Consider the following 21,838-nt stretch of genomic DNA (forward strand, 5'->3'; position numbering starts at 1 on the left):
AAGCAGGAGGTGGAGCTCGGGCGCGCGCGCGTCGACACGCATCTGCCTACTGGCAGAGGTTGAGGACGATGGGGAGTTGGGCTTGGCCTCAGCCATAGTGATGGGCCAGGTGGGCGCTAGGTGGGCTGCAGGTAAGTCCAGGTAAACCTTTCTCTCTCTCTCCTTTTATTAATGTTTTCTATTTTCTGTCTTTGTTTTTTTGGATTTAGTAAAATACTAAATCACTTTATAAAATCCTAAAATAAATTGTGGGCACATACTGGAATATTCCCAACAGCCCTCAACTATTCTCAGAATTTATTAGAGCATTTAAAATACTTATAGAATTTAAATGCCCCAATTCAAATATAATATGAGTTAATTCAAAAATCCATAAATGGCCAAGAAATATGCTCATCATTTTTGGCAGAGGTTTTCACCTTTACCAGAAATCATGAACATTTCCAGAGGGCATTTTGGGTTTATTGAAAAAGATTTTATTTTGACCCCAGTTGAATTCATTAGCTGCTAGGGTTTATCAGCCCCCATTTCAAGTTTCATAAAATTTAAACATGATGCATGGATGCTAAAGCAAAAACAAGCAAGGCCTGAACTGGGGATGTGACAACTCACCCCCACTAAACAAGAATCTCGACCCGAGATTCAAGTGTAGGGTAAGACGATGGGGAACACAACCTAACACAATCTTCATGATCCAGGTTGCCCTTCATAAGAACATTGATTCGATCACCATCATTGTCTCGATGTCTTCCTCTGAGAACTCCAACTATCAAGACAAGAAGAGGAAAGGAAAACTCTAGAAGAATTGATCTTCTCAAAGACCGAACAACTCAGGATGAACTCATGGGATGAGACATAGCAGCATCCCCCGAGCTGAGACACGAGGCATACATCTATAAGGATGGAGTGGAACAGATGACAAGGGTTCACTAGGTAGGCAACAATTTCACACCCAAGAAGGTGGTGAACGGTTGTCAACATAGCGAGGAGTTGAGTTGCCATGATACCACAACGGGAAACCCTAGGGATGGTGACTCATAGATATATCCCCTTAAGTGGCAAAAAGAATTACCTTTGATTCAGAGATCATTGAAACTCTTTATACCAGCTTAAGGCAAATCACAATCGATCATTTGGAGGAGTTCGATAGAATGGCATACCCGGATTAAAATGGATGATGTGGATTACCTTTTGAAAACAACACAAGGGATGATTTTAGTAACTGGGGAGAAGCTCAACAGTAGAGAGTGAGTCCATTGTTTGAGAAGTTATAGCATAACCGAGGAAGCTGAGAGCAAACCCAGTTAGTGCCGATGATAACACCTAGCGCTTGCGCGTGCTCTCAAGAACTTGAGCATTTCCATATTCATCAAGGTTTTACCAACATCCATGTCAGGGATCCTGGCAACACAACTTACTACCATGATGAATAGTGGTGGACGATGCAGATGCAAAGGAAGATAACACCTTCTCAGATTCCACCTTAGCGAGGCCAAGGAAACAAAATCTGGAGGATCGACCGAGAGACATTTATCACTCCGCTTCTAATGTTCTCCTTGATGTACTAGTGTAACCCATTCATAGATATGGTTTGATATCTAAAACACCAAGTAAAAGGTTGGACTTCGGGAACACAAAAATCCATAAGGAACGACTAGGCAGTAAATCCTACGAAATCCTTATGGGGAGGTGGCCAACTTTCTCAATCAAGATACTACAACAATAGGTCGTCCGGCTGGGTGTGTTGGCCACGACATCCACTTTACCGGGTTTCAGAGAGACCAATATTATAGTTCTTGGGAAACGTTCCAACCATCATATCCGCCTGAGCTTCAGATCTGGTTGGTAACAGGAATTTTTAGACAACATGTCTAGAAAAGAAAGGTTGCAACACAAGTCGACGAGATAAAGTTGTGAGACTCTCGGGAGATGAACTAGGATAGCAAGCTCCAAAACATGAGTTGGTTCTGCTACAAACATGTGAACACGTTGTCCGAGACAAGCATGACCACATGGTAGTCTTATAATAAAACACTACCGAGTTCTGGTTGGGAAAACATCAACAAGGATATCGAAGTCTTGTGCATGAACTAGTATTCGCACATCAACTCCTTTTCCTTGAACAATTCAATCAGTGGCTTGGTGTGCTAGGCACACATATAGAATGGAGGTAGCGAGCCTATCAAACCATAGCATACTTCGCACAAGCATGACTGACTTGACATGGTTCCAGAGGAGGCAACATTGACTTTCTCGAATTCACGGTGGCAACTTGCATCAAATGCACATGAATTAGAGGAGGTCACTTCCTTCATACGGACATATGTTCCATGAGCGGGTCATGAAGATAATGCTTATAAAATTTTCCAACACTAGCTCAATGTTCAACATGAATCATGGAGGAGACAAGATGTTGCTGATTGGCTCAACAGCAACTCATCAGAATTTCCATATCACTGGACTTCCACCATCATGTGAACACGGTGATAGCATTGGTCAGACCAAAAGATGTAATGGTGTATGCTCGAGGAATCAACAACGAGTAAGACAACATTATGAATATCATTGGTTCTGACTTGATTTGAGAATAGCCCACACTCAAATCAAAGTTTTGACAAGATAATTGGTCCAACAACTGATCACAGGGACCAATCGATGAAGACAACATCTTTCTTCAACATACATACAAGATATCCCTTAATATGAACTAAGTCGGAGAAGCCTTTATCTTCCAGCTCTCCAAGTTGTTGTTTAGCTTAACCAACTAGCTCAGGGGTATCCAACATGGATTCTTGGAGAAAGGGTGGTTTATAGGAATAAACCAACTTGATCACGAACTCAACATAGCGGTCAGGTGACAACCTGGTGATACTTCCGAGAAGACATTCGGAAAATCAGAAACCACCGGTATGTTACTAAGCTCGAGATCAATCTTGCTTTTCAGGGCAAGAAGGATGATCAAATAAGCAAGGGATTGGCATAGCCCCAACTCATTGATCGAAAGGTGCACCGGAAATAAGGACTAGGTAGCACGATCTATCTTAGAATGATGATTCAAGAACCAACACACTAAGAATAAAATTATTGTCCTTTAACTACCAAGCAACGGAGTTGCTAGGAGTATAGATTGCACACATCACGATTCAGTTGTCGGCATTCCGGTTGCAACAACACGGAACCGAGGAATGAACAATGATGGCAAGAAGTATTACTGCGTCAAGAATTCATAAGAGGTGGTGCAATTCTCATGACACTCTTGACATAAAGATGGTAACACTCCAAGGTAGAACAGACCAGAAGCTAGATTGCATTTGATCTACGGGATACAACTGCTTTGACCCAATCCTGGATATGGATGAGGTACTGGAGTTTGTTTCTCCTAGTCATTTCGGAATAGAATGGCTTGACGGACCACAAGAGTAGTGGCATCGAGGAACACTGATGCATAACTACTCCTGAATATCAATTGATAGACGAGGTCAGAAGACAACTAAAGTGAGGCAACTCAAGGGAACATACGGTTTTTGAGTAGTGGATGCATAGGTTAGTATGTCGAAACAAGTTCAACAAGTTTCTTCCGGATAACCCATGCAGAAAAGTAGAACTGACAGAGTCGCAATATAGAATGGAGAACTCATCGAGGGCACTCCGGTTGTGATCTTTTGATCCAACAAACTTCTGCCATAAAGTGGTTCATAATATTTGGAAGAAGGAAAAACCACGAACTTCGAGGACTATTGCAAAGGTTGCTAATAACCTAAAGGAACGAGCAAAAACTATCAGCATGAAGCAAGTAGTGTGAATCTCGGGTTCAAAACCCAGGAGTAGAATACCTACTACTAAGTGGCATCACGGGATGCTTTCGAGAATGATGGCCAAAATCATCACACTGGGAACACAAAGCATGGCTGGATTACTAGGTGATACTCTAGACACCTAGGTCATAATAATAACTCCAACATATATGTCGAGGCAATAGGGTACCTCAACTCACCGATTAGTGTGGTTAATCTGGCCCAAAGGAACATCGAAACGGGAGGAAGGGATTTGCAAACGCTTCAGACTATTTAGAAACCTGGGATGACTTGGACAGCATAACGGCTGTAAATGCTCGAAAGATTGGAGACATGCTATAGAAATGGTGGCATAGCCACTCAGAAGCACAATATCAAGGTTTCGAGATCAACAGTTAACATACAGAAGTAGTAGAAACTGAACTGAGGCTTGAATCAACAATCTTATAAGTCTACGGAGTAGTAACACATGATCCTGATAGAAAGATGAGAAAGCCTAGTTTCTTAACCCAGTAGGAAGGTAAGATGACTCAAATCAGAAGGGCATGAGGTAAAGGAGTAAAAAGACCCTTACGTTCCATCCCACAATCAATTCCCTTACATAAATAAAGAATTTCTAGACTCAACTTCGACTAGTTTGGCTTGGTAAACCTACAGGCAGTCAAGCTCTGATACCAAAGCTGTCAGGACCCCGACTCAATGCCACATCGATCTAGCATGTAACACCTCATATCACTTTGCGGCCTCACGCACGGTATCCCCACGGGTGTCGCCTTACCTTTGCCCAGGAACGTTTGCGCCTTTTGGCACACGTATATGATAGTGCCGCTAGCATCCATATGATAAGGAGCCCGGGCTGACATGGCTAGTCGTAAACCCAAAGTGGCACAAACTTACAGGGACAGACATCCATGGCCCAGCATCGAACGTGTCGGTCATCAGCGAGTGAATCCAGGCTGTAGCACTGGGCTAGCAGGACTCCGGTGAACCGGGCTGTAGCGGGCTAACAGGACTCCGGTATTCATCGCGTGATATTTCCCCGAGGGGACAGACACAGGAACAAAGAAGGACACATGCCGGCCAGCCTAAGTGTTCCGGAGCAGTAGCAAGCTACTATGGCTCAATGGAAACACTAGGAGACATTTCCCAGTAAGAGAGGCTACTAAGGATAAACAGCTAGATAGTCAGATCCCACACATACCAAGCATTTCAATAACATACACACAATATGCTCGATATGTGCAAATACAACATGGCATCACAACATGACTCTACAACTCAAGTATTTATTCAATAGGCTCCGAGGAGCGAGATATTACAAACATGGGTCACTTGACCCAGCATTCAGAGCATACAAACAACAAGCACATGCGGAAGCTTAACATGTCTGAGTACAGACATCTACAAATGAAAAGGGCCGAGAAGCCTGTCTATCTACCAGATCCTGCCGAGGGCACAAGATCGTAGCTGAGGTAACAAGCTAAACGTCGAAGTCCACGCGGTACTACTAGCGAGACTGAAGTCTCTCTGCAAAAACATAAATTAAGCAACGTGAGTACAAATGTACCCAGCAAGACTTACATCAGATCTAACTACATATGCATCATTATCAACAAGGGGATGGTGGGGTTTAACTGCAGCAAGCCAGCTTTGACTCGGTGGCTATCCTGAACTACGACTGCAAGTAATTCTTTTGAGGTGGCGCACACGAGTCCACATATTCACCATATCAATACACCACTATGGATCCGCTCCCGTCTCCCTACGAGAACGCCATCCATAGCACTCACGCTTATCTTGCGTATTTTAGAGTATCCACTTTCACTTGTCTATGAACTGTACAGGCAACCCAGAATTCCTTTACCGCGGACACGGCTATTCGAATAGATAATGTTAACCCTGCAGGGGTGTACTTCTTCACACACGCTCTCACCACTTACCGTCGTTTACACGACATGTACTCGGCAACCTTCAAGAGGAAGCCCAGCGAGGGTGTCGGCCACGACTTGACTAACCACACAAGTCTCTCGTCCAGGTTTATCGCCTATTCGGGTTCCATCCGCAAGGAGATCCAGCCGGGGTGTCGCTCACGGCCCTAAACGATGTGTATAGGGTTCCCAAGCCCACCATCCGGGTGCTACTTGGTACACCAGGCCACTGTGCCTAGTCTTTCCCAAGCCCACCTGTACCGGGTGCCACTTGGTAGACTACTAACACTACCTACAAACACCAGAAACTAGTTGCAACTCCTGGACAGAGATCGAGTTGATTAATAAGTCGAGAGAGCTTGGAGCGCCCGGAGCCCAATGTCTGGTAGTAACTGATCATGGATCACAAACACAGAACTCAGTTCCCAAGGACGGCTGCAATGAGACAACCCACCATGTACTCCTACATGGCCTCTCACTGCTACCTTTACCTAATCGTGTTCACACACTTAGTTCACACACAGTAGGACATGTTCACACACCTCCGATTCATCCCCGATGAATCAGACCTGACACAACTCTAAGCAATAGCAGGCATGACAACAAGCATGAATGAGTAGGCACATCAGGGCTCAAACAACTCCTACTCATGCTAGTGGGTTTCATCTATTTACTGTGGCAATGACAGGTCATGCAAAGGATAAAGGGGTTTAGGTACCGCAGCAAATAATAGATGAATCGGTGTTGTCCTAATGCAGTAAAAGAGAGCAGGGGCGAGAGAGTGGGATTTTATCGGAATGAACAAGGGGGTTTTGCTTGCCTGGCACTTCTGAAGATAGTATAGTTCTTCATCGGTGTCATCGATCACATCGTCGGTACATGTCTACTAAGAGGGGACAAACACCGGCAACAGAGAAAGTACACAATCAATGCAATGCAACAATATGATGCATGAGCGTGACATGGCAATATGCTGTGGTTTGAGATAATGCAACTAGCAGCAAGTTAAATGGAGTTGGTTTGAATCCAAGTTTCAAATTCAAACTCCATATGTGGATATTTAAATGCCATTTAAATGGTTTGTGCTAAACAGCAGCTATAAGTTGTTCTAACATGCATGAAAAAGGTACAGATGGATAGATTGGATTTTTCTGATCATTTTTCATATATAATTTATTTAATTTGGAGTTACGGTTGAATTTCTATGAATTTTAGAAGTTTCGGTTATTTTCTGGAATTTCCTGAATTAAAATTAATCCACAAAATGAGTTATGGCGTCAGCACTACGTCACTGTGACGTCAGCAGGTCAACTGACCCGGTCCAGGTCAAACCTGACGTATGGGGTCCACACGTCAGTGACATAGTTATATAACATGATTAATTAAATTTAACTAATCAAATTAGCAGGCACTGGGCCCACTATTAGTGTCAGCAGGGGGGTAATTAGTCCTAAACTAAACTGGTCAGGGGCGGGGCCCACATATCAGACGACCTGGGGTGGTCAAACCCCCGGTCAAAACGGTCAATGCCACCGGCGGCTTGACGCCGGCGACGGCAAACGCGGCGAAGCGCTGCGGGGTTGCTCCTCCGGTGGCTAAAAGCGCGGCGGAGGGCACCAGGGGGAAGCCCTTGCTCACCTGCATCCAGGGGACCACGCGCCTGGACGTGGAGTGACCGGAGCTCACCGGAATGGAGCTCGCAGCGGCGCCGGAGTTCGGGCGGTGATGGTTACGGCGATGCAGCATGCGGCAGGAGCAGCGGATGGGTGTGTTAGGATCCTGGGGGCATACTGAGCATGATTACGCGCTCAGAAAGGAGCTTCAGCGGCTGCAACGACAGCGGCGGCATGGCCAGCGGTGATGAGCTCTCGGGCTCAGCGACATACGCGGCTAGGGAGCGCTATCAAGTGCGGTAATAGGGGTAAATGGATCATGAGCTCACAGTGGTCACGTCGAGATGGTCAACGAGCTCGGGAAAGCGACGACAGCGACGAATCGACGATGACGGCCTTCGGTGCCCGAGGAAGAAGAAGATGATGGCGCCGTCATTGCAGGGCGTCCGGTGATGCTTGGCTTGGCGAGGATGAAGCTGGCGACGATACGGATCTCGGGAACACGGAGAGGGAGCGAGGGAGTGGCTGGCCGCGGTGTTTCTCAGCGGAGTGGCCATGGCGGCTTCGGCCATGAGGGGAAAAGAGAAGGGGAGTGAGAGGGAGAGAGCAGGTAGGCAAGGGAGCGGCCGAGGGGTGTGTGCTGGCCGTTTCTCAGGCACGAGAACAGGCAAGGGGGAAGCAGGAGGTGGAAGCAGGAGGTGGAGCTCGGGCGCGCGCGCGTCGACACACATCTGCCTACTGGCAGAGGTTGAGGACGGTGGGGAGTTGGGCCGGGCCTCAGCCACAGTGTTGGGCCAGGTGGGCGCTAGGTGGGCTGCAGGTAAGTCCAGGTAAACCTTTCTCTCTCTCTCCTTTTATTAATGTTTTCTATTTTCTATCTTTGTTTTTTGGATTTAGTAAAATACTAAATCACTTTATAAATTCCTGAAATAAATTGTGGGCACATACTGGAATATTCCCAACAGCCCTCAACTATTCTCAGAATTTATTAGAGCATTTAAAATATTTATAGAATTTAAATGCCCCAATTCAAATATAATATGAGTTAATTCAAAAATCCATAAATGGCCAAGAAATATGCTCATCATTTTTGGCAGAGGTTTTCACCTTTACCAGAAATCATGAACATTTCCACAGGGCATTTTGGGTTTATTGAAAAATATTTTATTTTGACCCTAGTTGAATTCATTAGCTGCTAGGGTTTATCAGCCCCCATTTCAAGTTTCATAAAATTTAAACATGATGCATGGATGCTAAAGCAAAAACAAGCAAGGCCTGAACTGGGGATGTGACAACGCCTATGAAGATTCTATGCCTAGCGCCAGACTCTGTGTTCGTCTCCTTCCTCTGTCTATTTTTTACACATTAGCTGCCTTATATTTCTCTCCTTCTCCCTCCTTTTTTCTTACAAGCCTTTAAGGGCTCGCTTGCGCATTGTTCACACATAATTGACGCGCTCCCCGTGCTCATCATACCTGGGGGCTTCTCTATCAAAAGCTTGTATATACGGGCCTCATGCCCAACAGATGTGTCACACTTCCGCATGTACCTTTTATTCACCATTATATGCATTGATATGACTTAAGTTTTGGCCAGGCTGGGTTGACTAGCTCTTGTGCTTACCCCTACGTTACCGATTGTTCGGCTAGGTGGTAAAGGGAGCACCTCTGCGATTGTTACTGCCGGGTCAGCCGGATGTGTACCTCAGACTGGGTGAATCCGAAAGCTAGCGTTCTTAAGGGAATATTCGGTCGGTGAACTAAAAGATGATTTTTCACTTGTTTATTTATCCACCCCCAGATGCTTTTCTGCTTTTTTTTCGCAGTCCGGACATGCACTTTAGGGCATGCCTCCTAGGGAAAGGAACCCCTAACGGAACTATTCTCCCTGGAAGATGTTTCTTACTGACCATGTAATATAACATAACTTGTTGGGCACTTGTCTGCTAAAGCACTAATGACCCCTACGCCTGGTCTCCACGCATGCACCGGTTCTTACATAACCGAGAGGGTATTCGGACACACTCCGGACTATTGGGTCCAGAGGTTGAAGCGAAAAGGTCCGCAATGAAAAATGATCTACAATCCGGCTAGAAGGCATTTTACATGTCATTTTTAATTACATAGTCAATTTGAATGGGTATATTCTTCTTCAATACCCTCCAACAGACTGTCCAATTTACAGTCCTGTTGGGAATATTTGGCGGCCAGCTCTACCTGGCCGTACACTAAACTGATAGGGATCTCCTTCATCGGGCCCCACAGGTCCGACCTCGGCCATGTGGTTTGGGTCAGCCTTCGTATACCGCGTCTTCACCATGGCCCAGGCCTCCCTGGCGCCTTGACGACAGGCCGATATCTTCCATAGTCGGAAGCGCTGCCGCGCTCCCTTTAGCTTCTCTGCAAGCTCTCCAAGGCCTTCGGGCATGGAGAGGGATGGCCACAAAGCCTGGACGATGCCTTGCATCACCTGCCGAACTCGTTCGTGCAGTTGCGATAGCTCGGGAAGAAGGTCACCCGTAGAACCGGGCATTTCCTCTGCAGGCCGACCTGTCAGCATACCGACAGACATAACTCTGTCAATCGACTTCCTTGCCGAACTCTTTTTTCGAAGGTTCGTTCAAGCACTTACTAAAAATGCCGCGTCGCAGTCGCCTATTCTCCTTTACGGAATCCGACAGCTGAGCACGAACATCCTTTAGTTCCTCGCCCAGCTGGGTGTTGGCATCTTGAAGCTTGTTCTTCTCTTGCCTCACCCTCGTAAGCACGCTCTCGCCGGCCTTTAACTGGCGCAAGAGTTGTTGCTTGTCCGGGTCCACTCCAGCACCATCTGTACTGTTATTGTCAGAATTGCACACATGCCGCACTTCACTACATACTCATCTTTTGTAGCATATATTACCTGAGGGGGTCTCCTTGGCATTCCCCGCGGCGGCTAGTGCGGCCTTAAGTTGGGCCTTGCACTCTTCCAGCTCCTGGGATAGTTGCGTATTCTTTTTTGTAAGATCCTGCATAAGAAATGATCCTTAAATCAGTTATTTTAACTATTTCAAGTCTCGGGGGCTACTGACATATATAACCATCAGATTTACTCACCCGTATGTCTTTTACATACTGCTCTGTGGCTCTGGCTAGACCATTTTGAGAGGCACGGAGGTACGCATCTCCCATATTAAAGGCGTCCAACGCCTCTTGGAAAAAACACGCGTCACGAAGAACAGTCCGGCGTCGCATGTGGTTCATGGCACTCTCCACCTTTGAATTGGTGGCAGCTAGCCCATCCATGTCCTCTGTCGGAGGAGCGTCTGGCACGCGCCCCGTGTTCACCTCCGCTCCCGGACCCGGCCTTGGAGCCTGGTCGGTGGATATAGTCTGGCGGGCGCTCTTCTTCCTAAAGAGAGCATAAGCATTAGTATGCCTTGAAGGCATAAACCCTGGGCATTAAAGTCACACACTGTACCGTTGCGCCAGCGTATCGATCCGGTCTGCACTTCTTTTTAGCCCGCTTGGCCTCGATGGCCCTTGTTGTCTAGCCACCGTGGGCTCGGCCCTCCGCCTCAAGGACTTCCCCTGCAAAAAACGCCATTGGTATACGGCGATCAAAAATAAGCACGGATGGATCCTCTTAAAAGTACTAGGACTTCGGCCTCGGTTACCTTTGAGGCTGGAAGTAGTCCGGGATAATCGGCCGTAATGGCCACTAAGGTGTTGTCCTTACTCAATTGATGAAACACCCCATCGATCAGCTCCACACATAAGTCCGGGTCAATGGACCATTCCGGGTCCTCGGGTTGTGGAGTTGGGTTGTTTATCTCCTTTACAGTCTGGCGTAGCTCCTGCGTTAAAACTGCTAGACTAAGTACTTAACTATGGGAATATGAAAACGGATAGGCAAGTAAAAGTGTTCGCTTACCCAGCTTGGAGGATCGTACATAGAGAATCCGCCCCGTGGGTTGACCCGGAGGAATTCCTCCTCTTCTCCCTTGTACAAAGCGGATAAGATCTTCATTAGGGTGGTAGCTAATCTGGCCCCTTGCGACCGCACCGGGTGGCGTTGTCCTCCCCATTGAAATTCCACATGGGGTGGCCTCTGTACTGAAGCGGTTGCACCCGTCGCGTAATGCATGTGTCCATGACCTCGATCATGGTCAGTCCGGAATGAGCTAACAACCTTATCCGGCTCATCAAGTAAAGGACGTCCCTGTCAGTTTCCCTCTGAGGGCTCCGTGGACGCCAGCTCAGGCGTTTCTTCAAGGGAGCCTTATCGAACTCAGGGAGACCGATCCGTATAGGGTCCGGCAGGGGGACGTCTTCTATATAAAACCATTCTGAAGGCCAGTCCTCAAACACCTTCTTTGGGGTTCCGGATAGATATCCAGTCCCGGCGATACGCCATAGTTCGGCTCTGTCCACTTGATAAATCGACCCCTACTGAGAACGGGGCACGAGGCAGAACAACTTCTTCCACAGCGCGAAATGGGCCTTGGTGCCCAAAAATAGCTCGTAAAGGGCCACGAAGCCCGTGATATGCAATATGGAGGCAGGCGTGAGGTCATGTAGCTGGAGGCCATAGAACTCCAGAAGCCCCCGGAGAAACGGATGAATTGGAAATCCGAGCCCTCTTATTAAATAAGAGACAAGGCATACCCTCTCCCTTTTGGAGGGATTGGGGACGCTCTCCGCCTGCTCTCCGCCATTATAGCTGGCGATCCCGGCTCGAACTAGGACCATGTATGCTGGGGGGAGGAGCCCCTTGGTTTGGAGCGCTACTAGCTCGCTATGCGGGATGGAACATCTCTCCCAACCTCCAGGCCGAGGGCTAGAGGGGCGAGAGGAGGAGCTGCATTGACCGGCCATGATGGAATGGATCTCTGTCGAATGCGCTTCGATGAATGCTCGTGGAGGGAAGATGGTGTGATTCGGATCTAAATCCTCGTCTCTTTTATAGGCGGCCCATTTGCACAGCTAGGGGGTAAATGAGAAAAGAACCCCTGTCTTTTCGCATTCTTTTGACACGTGGAGGATGGCCATTATTGGGCGCGGAAGCCAAGGAGTGCAACATTCATCAGAAGCCGGACACTATTCGACATGTATATGGGATTTGGAGAAGAACCCGCCTTGCAATGCCGAAGACAAATCTACGCGCCGGACTTATCGTCATTTGAAGCCTGGTTCGGGGGCTACCGAGGGAGTTCCGGATTAGGGGGTGTCCAAATGGCCGGACTATGGCCTTTGGCCGGACTCCCGGACTATGAAGATACAAGATTGAAGACTTCGTCCCGTGTCCGAATAGGACTTCCCTTGGCGTGGAAGGCAAGCTTGGCGATACGATATGTAGATCTCCTCCCATTGTAACCGACTTGGTGTAACCCTAGCCCTTTCCGGTGTCTATATAAACCGGAGAGCTTTAGTCCGTAGGACGAACAACAATCATACCATAGGTTAGCTTCTAGGGTTTAGCCTCTCTGATCTCGTGGTAGATCAACTCTTGTACTACCCATATCATTAATATTAATCAAGAAGGAGTAGGGTTTTACCTCCATCGAGAGGGCCCGAACCTGGGTAAAAACATCGTGTCCCTTGTCTCCTGTTACCATCCGCCTAGACGCACAGTTTGGGAACCCCTACTCGAGATCCGCCGGTTTTGACACCGACACCCACCATTTACTAAAAAAGATCAGATCTATATTTAATCTTACCAACAAGTAGAATACACAAACAATGCCAGTGCAGAAGTGTAGCCCATTGCTCTTGTCAGTACATTTTGTCCTGTAACACTTGTACTTCCAGGGATTGGTAGTTGATTATGTAGCATCAATCTGCATCTTATCTTCATTATCCTCTATCCCTTCTAGTATTATCATATCTATAATTACTCTCTACAAAATGTAGAGTACAGGCAATGCTTATGAAGAAGATTCTGTGCTGAAATTCTTGAGTTATCCTTCCCTTGACATGGAGAAGGACATTATAAAGCCGGTGTTAACTGTCAATGTAAGTCAGTCCTTCTAAAGCCTTTATCCTCAACTGCTGTTTAATTTGCTCATACTCCCTATCGTTTACTGCTGTTTAGTTTGCTGTTTCTACCAAAATGCATGTTCATAAGAACCGTAAGTTCTAAGTTTTACTTGTAAAACCAAATTTCTTTTTCATACCATGCACATCACTTAATACTCCCTATATGTATGCTTGGTTTTGTGGATCTATAATCCAGTGTGTGGTGAAGCAGCCCACGTTTGCACCTTGTCATCTCCTGTTTTATCTTACTGATGTGGCTGATGATATGAACAACATGCCATGCACATTATCCAAAATAGATACAATGATTTTCTTTGCCCTTCATCTATGCTTGTTATGTTGACATGGTAATCCAGCAGTGTGGTGAAGCTCCCCGCATTATGAACAATGCGAAATTATGCTATTGATATTTTGAACTTACTCTTTATTTTCTAACTTGAAATTGGATAGAATTGAGAGAACAATTATCATCTTGTTTATACACCTGCAAAACCTGTCATCTCTCTACTTTGTTTCAGGGTGATATGCCTGATGGCATGCACAAGTCTGCTGAAGGCTGTGAGACAAACCCAACATATATTGCAGCAAATAAGGCAAAACATCTTGAAGATAGCGAGACAACCCCAAAGTCTTGTCTTGATGCAGTGTTCAAGTTACTTGAGACTAACAGTCAGACAAGCTCACAGAATTCATTGTCTGAATCAGTTTGACTTCTTCAGTCCCAAGTTCTAGCAGAAAGGCATTCTGCAACTCAACTTCGACTTGAAGTCCTATCTCTAAGAAAGATTGCAGAGAACACCAATGAGAACCTCATCGCTAAACAGCTACACATCAAAGCTATGACCGACATGCTAGGCCGGTCTCACAGCCTTGCTCAACAGTTGCCCCGCAAGGCTAACCTTTCTTGAACTGTCTTGGAAGTGGTATTGGTTCAGTATTATTTTGTTACGCTGCAATGGTGCCCAGTTTTTGTAATCTGCTTCTTCGTTGCGCTTTATGATCACTGGTGGTGAACTTCGATGCCCAGTGGATGTAATATACCTTAAATCCTTTATTGTATAGTGTAGGTTTATTCTTAGTTACTATGCCGTAATTTATTTATTGTATAGAGTAGGTTTGTTCTTAATTCCTACTAGTTGCTGCCATCATTCGCTATCTGCAAAAAAATCAGATGTAGTCGACCGGGCCGAAACATTTGACTCTAATGGGCCAGGTTTTTAGCGGGGCACAATTGGGCCGGCCTACGTCTTTCTTGGGCCCGAATGATTGGGGCCTTCACACATTGCGCCAGGCCCAAACTTACACCGGCCTATATTTTAGTTGGGCCTTTTGTCGACCCAGCGCTTAGTTTAGCCCAGGTAGCATTGGGCCATTAACAGGCTGAATATTGTACTGGCCTGTTACGGCCGAGATGAAACCATGGGCCTTTAGCAGGCCAAAATGCATGTTGGGCCTCAATTTTCACTAGCCGTCAACGGGCCTTCAGCAGGCCGAAATGTAGACCGGGCCATTATGGGCCCATTTAGCTCACGGGCCGTTACCAGGCCGAAACATATCTCGGGCCTTAGTTGGCCCACTGATATCATGGGCCTTTAAGAGGCCGAAAGCTTAGTACAGGCATCAACGGGTCGAATTACGCGACAGGCCTTTAACAGGCCCAAAGTCACGTTGGGCTTAACTATTGCCACCTTTAGCACGGGCCGTTAGTGGGCCCGATGTCCCGTCAGACCATATATGGCCCATGGGCAGCACGGGCCATTCCTAGGCCAAAAGTCACACCGGGCTGAAATGGGCCCATGTCTACATGAGGCCTCTAACAGGCCGAAAGTCACTAGGCTGTAGTTGAGCCTGAATATTCGGCGAACAATTAACGGGCCAGATCTGGCTTCGGGCCGCAAATGGGCCCAAATATTGGACGAACAATTAATGGGCCAGATCTGGCTTCGGGTCGTAAATGGGCCCAAATATTGGGCGAATAATTAACGGGCCAGATCTGGTTTCGAGCCGTAAATGGGCCTTTATTAAGCAGGCCGTTATTGGGCTAGCCCACTAATACCTGATTAAGTTCTAAGTGCCTTTGACTAGGCCGGCCTTTTTAACCTATATGGGCCTCTGTTGGGCCCAGCCACGTGTCGACGTACCATAGGCATGTCTCCTCCAATGGACGGGCGACATCTGGCCCATTGATGAGCTGACAGGTGTTCCCTTCGGCCTATCAGAATTTTACACGTGGAAATTTCCCATTAGTCATGGCTGTTAACGGGTTATTGGATCCAAAATCCGACCCGATAGCTTAACGGCGTTCCGTTACGGTGGATGCCATGTGTCGGTCACCCTTGACGAAAGCACTTCTGTGACGCGCGATTTATCGTCATGGAAGTGGACATTTCCATGATGATAATTTTGGTAATGTCATGGAACACTTTTATGATAGCACAGGTATGACTATCTTGATTATGTCATAAAATCGTCATGGATGTACATTCATGACAAAAAACCCGACCTACTATGACAAACACGTATCATCACGGAAGTGTATTTTTTTGTAGTGCTCCATCCTCACCCCGGAGCCACCCCAACATCTCTCCTCCTCCTCCCGTGGTTGTTTGCCACGAACTCCGTAGAGGCTGAAGCTCTCCTCCGCCACGGCTCCCTATTCTGTCTGCTCCACTATTCTCCGGCGTGGGAAGATCACTTAGTCGGGTGCGGCTCATCTCCCCGAGCTCATCGGTGTGCTGCACGGCTCGGGGTATGGCCGGAGTCAGCCGGGCGAGCGCCGGCGCCGACGACCTCTCCTCTGCCATGTGCACGGCGTCGGGGAAAGAAGAAGGTGGAGTGGGAGGAGGGAGTTGACTGCGCGTGGACCTCGCGACCCGACGCGTCAGTGGCTCGGTAAGCCGGCCCCGCCTTTGCTACGCTGGATAAGTGGAGGCGTAATCCGCTGGATTACGTCTTCGCTTATCAAAAGCGTATTCCTCCTCTAGTTCAGCCCAAAATGCATTTTCACTTTCAGGAAACGTATTTCCTTCTAATACGCTTTCTATTCTTCTGTCTGGGCCCTGTTTGAAAATATTTTCATTACAGATAGGTCCCTGGGAGAAAAACAATTGTATTTTCGCAACCACAACTCCAAATGAGGTGAATCCAATGCCCACTTCTTCGTCTCGTCGAGCCCGTTCTGTTGGTATCATTTTAATTATGTTTCAACATTCTGAAAATGACCATTTTGCCCTTGCTGTTAACCAGCCCCTTTCGAGAGAGAATTTTTTCTGGCGACTCTTTCCGCGATCTTTCTGCGCTTCTCCCAGGTGTATTCTTCATCCCCAGGCAAGCCACAACCACCATTTGCATGATAGACATGCAGTAGCATTGGTTTTCAACTTGAATGTTTAATAACTGTATGCTTGTTTTGCTACTCCTGTCGTTATTTCGGTTATGCTTATGGATCGGTGGTTACCATCATGCGTTGTTTTCTTGCACTCTGTTATCATGACATATTTGCTAGTATTACTTTCATATTGCCATGCTTGATAATAGCACCTGTTGGGTTGGTCATGTTCTTCGGTGCATGACTAACATCGGTTACCGAGTATCGTTAAAATGCTTCGTTCCTTGTTGTTAGTTGGTTAAGTGCTTACTTGGTTATGTTATTGATGTGCTCTTGTATGGTACTTAATGTTGATGATAAGGGTCATGTTATGCTATGAGTAGTGTTGTACTTGTAATATTCATGCTCATCATTATGCCATGCTCAGTTTGATATGAATCATTGTTGATATGGTGGATAGTTATGCTGTACACTCATGCTTATGTTGATATCATACTCATGCATCGTAATTGCATCATGTTATTTTATCATGGCTCAACATATTGCATTCAAGTTTAACTGTATTAGATTAAACTTGAACAACTGTTGGCTGAGTCATGGTGCCACCATATCAAGCTGACCAGTGCAACCACACTTACCTTTATGGGAAGGTCCTAACTGGGTCTATTGTCATGCCTCTCGCTGATGCCTCCAACAGGGAAGGTTATGGGCGCGCGCTACCCTGATCAGGTAGGCGGACATAAGCCTTGTGTGCCCGTTGTTGTTATGTGCACATGTCCCCGTTTGGGACAGTTTATTGTTTCGGCCACCATGGTGGCCGTTGGTGTCTTTGGTAGACATGGGGTCACGCAGGACTAGCCCAGTGGGGAGTGAGTCGGAGTGGCCGGGAGAGTGTCATGGCAGTAGATCAGTTTTGTTGGAACATCATCAGTCCACCCGAATGGGAGTGTGAGGCCATGGGTTTCATGGTGTGGGTATAGTGTACTAACCTCTACAGAGTGAATATTAAATCTATCGATAGCCGTGCCCGCGGATAAGGGCCCAGTTCGTGTCGGTCACACTATGGGTCAACATTATTAACAATAACTTGATTAATGACAACCCCGATTTGATGATTAGATAAGTTGGTTGTGATCGCCGGAAAGATCACCGTTTGAGGCCAAGTGTTGGTCATGGTTTTCATCGCCGGAAAGATCACCGTTAGGTTACAAGGTAACCCGTTGAACCAAGAGTGGTTCCGTTTGTGATCATGAGATGATTACCGTGGTATCAAGGATACTGAGTTGTTGGATATTCGTGATGTTGTGTGAGAATCGTGGGTAAAGATCGAGCTCCTGGTGGTCATTTAATGATTACTATGGTATTGTTTATACCAAGCTTGATTTGATCCTGAGATGATCGTGTGATGTCCGAGGTTGGTAAGTGTTGCATGTGATGGTTACGAGATAACCCGAGCAGAGTAAGTGGGTGCATGATAATGTCATCATGTTGCATGATAGTGTCATCATGTTTATATGTCCATTACATGCTCATATTGTCCTAGCTGTATCATGTTGATCAGGCTATGTTGTTCAGATAATATAATGTTAATCCGTGTTTAACCTGTAATTTCCATGTTGTTGTTTGTCATGAATGCTTCTGGTTATTGTGAGCTTGCAAGTACATTCAATGTACTGACCTGGTGTGTCATGCCAGTTTGCAGGTCATGCCAGATGTGATTGCTTGATTGCTTGTCGTGGTTTCCGTTCGTGCGAGCTAGGATAAGCGTTCCAGCTAGAGTCCCTACGGAGTGGAGTTCACCACCGTCGTCGTTGTTCCACTGCCAGTAGTTTTTCCGCTGCTTCGAGTTGTTCTGCTGCTTGCATAGAGCAACTGAGGATGGGATAGTGTCGTTGTGCCCATGTTATTCATTGTAATATCGTAGACCTTGTATTAATATTCGTGTAATAATAGAAAGCTGGTTTGTTCTATGCTAGGCAGTGCCGTATTCCAAAAGACTTCTCCTTGATCTCTGGGCTGGAATACGGGGCGTTCCGGTTTCTCTGAGCCAGGGTGCCACATCGCTTGGTATTAGAGCAGGTCTGGCTGTAGGACGCCTTAGTCAGCGCGAGCGGTAGAAACCGGTAGAAATCGATAGTTTAAAGTCCGTCTTGTTTATTGCTTTTGGTTGCTGCATTTGTTTGTTGCATAACATGCATATAGCCTTAGTATTTGTTGCTAACGGTTTATCTGGTGAGTGTAGCTGGCATCGGTTCGGATCCACTATAGCTCAGCCTTTGCATCTCTCTAGTTTTCTTTTCTTGCTCGTTCTTCAGTGTTTGGTGTCATTTCTGTCCCAGCAGAGTGATGCCAAGTGATCCCGACACCGTTTGCAAAACTGGTGCTCAGGTATCTTGCCGATATCCTCCTTTCAGCCCCGCCTATCGCTTCGGTGATGGACATGCTTCTATCCCGAATCGCTCTTTCATTTTGTCATGTGGGTAACCCTTAATAATCTTAGTTATCAAGAAAGGGCAATGTCAGCAGCCTCAGTTTTCCCCCGCTATCCTATTCCTTGGACGAGTACGAATCTTTTTCGGTCCGCTTGATAATAGTGTGGTTGCGACCTTCGTGTCCCACTACAGGTTTATCAAGTGCGTCCTCGCCTCCGTGCTAGTCTAGGTTGCTGCTTGGCTAAGCTAACACTTGGTGTATCCCTGTTTACACCAATTCTTCCACACATTTATTCGTCCTCGTGCACACCATCACAACATGCTAGATCGTAGAACCGGAGATCCTACGAGATTTGTGTGCTTAAGTAGGAATGCATATTGTGTGACTAGCAGTAATATGTGACATTGATTGTGTGTGAATTGATTGTTGTTGTGTGCTTTTGTTTAGTTGAGTTTTCTTTTGCTTCTTTCTTTTTGGGCCCCAATGTTACATTATTTCCCCCCTATAAAGAGTTACTCATCAACTGACACTGGACTCGAAGAAGTAATAAGGATTTCAAATATTTGGAAACTCAGCTAAACAGAATGGAATTCTTAGCCGACTGCAGTGAAATGGGGAATTTTATTTTAAGGCTGATAATCAATTTGGCATTAGTATGCACTCCTCACAACAGTATGGATAATTCAAGTCTACATCAGTACAAAATCCTCATAGCAGTAATGATCAGGCCAGCAGCAAGGCAAGTCAGGTACAAGATCAATGGTATATTTTCAGTCAAAGGTATGGACCATATACAAAAATTTTGGCTTAGCAATGCATGTTGCTTGAAATATGTTATCATCCAAAATAAGGTCAGAATGTGATATGCTCAAGGAAGACAGTCAAACAAATTTTCTCTTGCAAATAATCAGCCACCGAATATTATGGACATGTGTGTAGATTTCAGTCTGCATAATAATATGAAGCTTTGGATGTAAGAAACTCAGTATTCTTTCACACACTATCGGAAGAAATTTATGATGCAAGGCTCCTCGATTTTCCTCAGCATGATGTGTGAACAGTTTCTGGTCCAAGATACTCGGCCTTTCTCAGCAAGATACCTCGGTAAAAGCTTCTGACAGACGGAAATGAATTTTTCTCAACAAGCAAACATGAGGAGGAGTTTCTCAAGTACGGAACTCAGGCTTATCCAGCATAATAATCAGACCAAGCTTCATGTATAAGCTATAGAGCCTTCTTCGACACGATACCCAGACAAAAGATTTGAGCAGAAGTTAACAAGTCTTCCTCAGCAAGCTACTCGGATGGCTTCTCTTGTAAGCGAATTAGTCCGCGTCAGTACCACACTATTGCACTGCCCTCAGAGATTATGCGGTGAGTTGGCAATATATGGGCAGTACCTCTCAAGAGTCAGATCCGCAATATTTTTGGTCAGAAGCACAAATCAGTCAAAACATATGCCTACCTCAAGGATCAAGTGTTCGGTTGCGTATGATTCTTACACATATGGTGAGAATACATCCCCAATCATATCAGTCACTCATAGGAGGTACGACAAGGATCCAACCGATATACCTAAGTAAAGTTCGGATCCCACAGCCTCACGAATCATGCAAATGAAGATAAGTAGAGATTCACATCTTATGTAATACAAGGATCTACAAGATCTGGATAAGACATCACAAAATCAACAGTCTTGACAATGGCCACCAAGGTCAATATTCCCACATCGACAAGGAGATCTCATGAACTCTTGTCACCCTCTTGTATGGTTGGCCTCAACAAAGAGCTCTGTACAACTACAAGCCCCGTGTATATGTCATATACGTGCGGAACCCAAGCACCAGCAGTAATGACAAAAATATTGCACTAGCCATGAGCATGGCCATACGAAGAGTCAAGGACAGGTGTGGCCAAGTTATGCTAACGAAGTAAATCATGACTATCGGTGTCAAAACCGGCGGATCTCGGGTAGGGTGTCCCGAACTGTGCGTCTAGGCGGATGGTAACAGGAGACAAGGGACACGATGTTTTTACCCAGGTACGGGCCCTCTCGGTGGAGGTAAAACCCTACTCCTGCTTGATTAATATTGATGATATGGGTAGTACAAGAGTTGATCTACCACGAGATCAGAGAGGCTAATCCCTAGAAGCTAGAATAAGGTATGATTGTTGTTCGTCCTACGGACTAAAACTCTCCGGTTTATATAGACACCGGAGAGGGCTAGGGTTACACAAAGTCAGTTACAATGGGAGGAGATCTTCATATCATATCGCCAAGCTTGCCTTCCACGCCAAGGAAAGTCCCATCCGGACACGGGACGAAGTCTTCAATCTTGTATCTTCATAGTCCGGGAGTCCAGCCAAAGGTCATAGTCCGGCCATCCGGACACCCCCTAATCTAGGACTCCCTCAGTAGCCCCTGAACCAGGCTTCAATGACGACGAGTCCGACGCGCAAATTGTCTTCGGCATTGCAAGGCGGGTTCCTCCTCCGAATACTTCATAGAAGATGTTGAACACAAGGATAGTGTCCGGCTCTGCAAAAATAAGTTCCACATACCATCATAGAGATAATAATATCTGCACAAATCTAATTTGCTGACGTATTCCGCAGCGCGATGTCACACCACGGCCAAGCCTTTATTCGAGTCGTTTTACTGTTCCACCTCAGCGTGTGTAGTGAGGCGGTTTCCTTGGCATGTCTTGTCAAAGCAGAGATCGTG

This window comes from Triticum aestivum, chromosome 1B (genome assembly GCF_018294505.1).
Source record: "Triticum aestivum cultivar Chinese Spring chromosome 1B, IWGSC CS RefSeq v2.1, whole genome shotgun sequence".
In the NCBI taxonomy this organism is placed as follows: Eukaryota; Viridiplantae; Streptophyta; class Magnoliopsida; order Poales; family Poaceae; genus Triticum; species Triticum aestivum.